The sequence below is a fragment of the Miniopterus natalensis genome, chromosome 1, assembly GCF_054644295.1.
Source record: "Miniopterus natalensis isolate mMinNat1 chromosome 1, mMinNat1.hap1, whole genome shotgun sequence".
Classification (NCBI taxonomy): domain Eukaryota; kingdom Metazoa; phylum Chordata; class Mammalia; order Chiroptera; family Miniopteridae; genus Miniopterus; species Miniopterus natalensis.
Window position 1 is genome coordinate 193,107,685 of NC_142081.1, and position 3,311 is coordinate 193,110,995.

The 3,311-nt window shown below is 38.7% G+C and overlaps 1 pseudogene; it reads left to right on the forward strand.

Moving 5' to 3' along the window:
* Window positions 1–2,878: 2,878 nt before the first annotated feature.
* On the forward strand, window positions 2,879–3,082 carry LOC148094520 (dynein light chain 1, cytoplasmic pseudogene; annotated as a pseudogene).
* The last annotated feature ends 229 nt before the right edge of the window (window positions 3,083–3,311 follow it).

The following is a 3,311-nucleotide window of genomic DNA, read 5'->3' on the forward strand; positions in this document are numbered from 1 at the left end:
GTCGCTTTTCTGACAGTATTCCCAAAACTGCACAGAAAAGAGCAAAAGAAACCTCCTTAAAGGGAATCAGGATGGCATCACCCAAAGCAAAGGGAATGGAACTTGTCCAGCCAAATACAAAAGTACCCAGCACACCATTTCATTTAATTTTCTAATAGAGCACTGTGTTAACAGATTCACATACAGTTGCATTTCGTTCTCTCAGTGTTATGAGAAAGGCATTTCACAGATGAGGACACTGAGGGTAGAAAGATCTAATCATTTCCCCAAGGTCACACAGCTGGTAAAGCAGAGACGTAAGCCCCGATTTGTCATATTAGAATTTTCATTTTCTTAATTTATAAGATATTAAGATATGCTTGGCTGTACAGAAATTGGAGTAGCCCTTTCGATTATAGGAAAACAATTCTAAGCATACATAATATGCAAACTATTTTATAATAAAAACCTGACAAGATTAAATTAAGCCATAATTGTGCAAATACCTTTAAAGCTAAAAGCACTAATTAGATTGAGTATATTGTTATAATTAGTACAAGGATATGAAAATCACATATTGAGTATAAAACGTATTGACCCAGTAAAATAACAAAAAAAAAGGAATTGCTTTTATAATATAAGCACCATAACCTTAAGCTTTCTTTATAGTCATGCATTTTAGACGTTGACAGCTCTGCGATATTCAGCCCAGGGAAGGAGAAAGGAAGGAGAGATGGAGAAAACAACTCAGAAACGGAAAAGGTTGAATGTTAATGATCTCTTCCCATCACCCTCAATCAAGTGAGTCGTCCACTCACTTTAACCCACCATTTCCCTTGCAAAGAACAAGCTCAGTTCCCTTGGAGAGCAATTTTTGCAGACAATTACAGTTTATAGTTATTTCAAATAATGGTTTATGAAGGAGAGGCTAACGCAGGAAAATGTCTTTCCTTCTCAAAATATGGAAAGGAAACACCAAAAAGAAAGATGCAAATAAATAAATCTATAATTAGTCTTTCAGATCCACACATTTATCTAGTTGTGAATATTTGGTGGGGGGTGGCTATGTCTGCATATACACAGTACAAATTCATACAACGTATAGAGATAGAAATAGGCTCAAGCTAGGATTTTAGCCACAGACAGAAACCACAGGTAATCCAGATTAAGTCATTAACTAATGACATGACTCTGGGCAAATCACTTGATTTCCCTTTGCCCTTTGGTCCACCCCCCAGTTGGGTACTACACAGAAACTCCCTGAAAACCAGATGTTACATCAAAGCCAATATTTCCTGGAGGCTGGCCTTGCTGACTTCTTTGAAAAGCACTAAATTTAGAAGGAGCGTGCAAATAACACTGCTCAGATTAAACTCGCTTATTAGTGGTCCAGATGATAATCAGAGGCAAACAGATGGTCGCTTAATGAATGTTATTGGAAGGAAGGCATCTTTAAATATAGCAGTTGTGTGAAAAGTTTGCTTTTTCTTACAAGTTATTTTGATAATCATGTTAGAATGTTGGCATCTCTTTCCAGAATATAACCTTGTAGAACCTCACAGACATGTTGAGCAAGATCAAAGATTTGGAGAGCCAAGAACAGGTTTCTCCAAGTCTAATAAGCAAAATTATGCCATTAAAATGGAGATCAAAAGCCGTAACAGAAAGCTTATAGTTACCAAGAGCCAGAGTATATATCTTAAAGAATCAGAGATATCAAATATCCCTTCCTTTTTAGAAACCTGACATATGAAACCAAACCTATACTAGTGCCAGAATAGGGAATGAATATTTCTTTTACAAAAGATTTACAATAGGATTCCTATGTCCCAATGTACCCTAACATGTTTTAAAATGATACGTTTCTTGTTTTTCAAGAAACATGCCATTCTCCCTGCTCAGCAACATACAGTTAGAGGCTATACCTCATTCCTCTCTATGCAAAGAAAACAATTACTAAGTACGTTCTAAAACGGGCAACGTAGCTTTCACATAACCACTGGAGACTGTGAACCAGCATCAACTCCCACTATCAATGTTAACGAGTGTTAGTAACACAACTAATATTAATTGAAGATTTGTGAAATTCTCAGTGTCAGGCACTTTTTACAAAAGGTATTTGTCAAAACCAAACAAAACAAAACTGTACACTTTTACCAGTTTTCCTGGAGTACAACTGGGGTTGGTAGAGGCACAGCTCTAAAAGGTTACATATTCAGGGTCCATTCAGGACACAGAAACCAAACTAGTTAACTGAACAGAGAGAAATGAATATAAAGTATTCTTAACTAGATAAATAGTTATTAGCTAAGTAACTGAAGGAGTAAAAAGAGAACTCTAAGTAGTGGTAGGCGGGGCTGCTAAGTGCTTCAACCAGCTCTGTGGTGGGAGAAATCTGATTTATAGCATTTGCTAAAGTCCATTATATGTATGTATGTATGTATGTATGTATGTATGTATGTATGTGTGTGTGTGTGTGTGTGTGTGTATTTCCGCCATGGCAGATTTCTAGCTACCAACAATTTAACAATTGACTTGCAAAATTTCTGAAAATTTAACAATAGGCTCTGGAAAGCCAATATGGGCTGGCTCTAGCACAGAGATAGCAACCTCAGGAAACAGCTAACACCCAAGGGCTTAGGAACAAAGAGGCTGAAATTTATCAACATTTAGAAACTCAGAGGAGGAGCTTCACAGAGTTGAAGCAGAGATCTAAGGGAGTGGGACTCACCTGGTGTTGATGAGGGGAAAGGAGGTCCATGGGCCTAAGACCCTAAAAAGAAGGCACTTCTAAAAAGGAGATGTGGGAAAACTCCCACCAAGGCCAAGCTTCACCAGCCCCTCCAGCAGAAGACCTTTGCAGTAGGCCAGTCCCTGCTCCAAGGTAACAACATGCAACCAAAAGGCCATGATCAAGCATGTGGATATGTTGGAGGGGATGCAGCAGGACTCGATGCACCTCAGGCACTGGAGAAGTATAACATAGAGAAGGACATCACGGCCCAAACTGAGGAACTTCGGTAGTTACGTGACCCATGAAACCTAATACTTCCTCTACTTCTTCCTGGGCCAAGTGGCCATGCTTCTGTTCAAATCTAGTTGAAAGTATGGACTGTGCTACACACCCAGTGATCCATCCAAAATCAAGACTTGTAACCTAAATTCCAAACAGCAGAGACTGCAACCGTCAGCCTTTCCTAAGGGAACACCTGGACCTTTGAACCTGCATTGTGTTGTTTCACACAGGGCATTCTCTGTACTGATTTGTTGTGGTTATAAAGCAATTCACAAAATAGCTACATTTGTAGTTTTCTATTCCATACCTCTCTGCT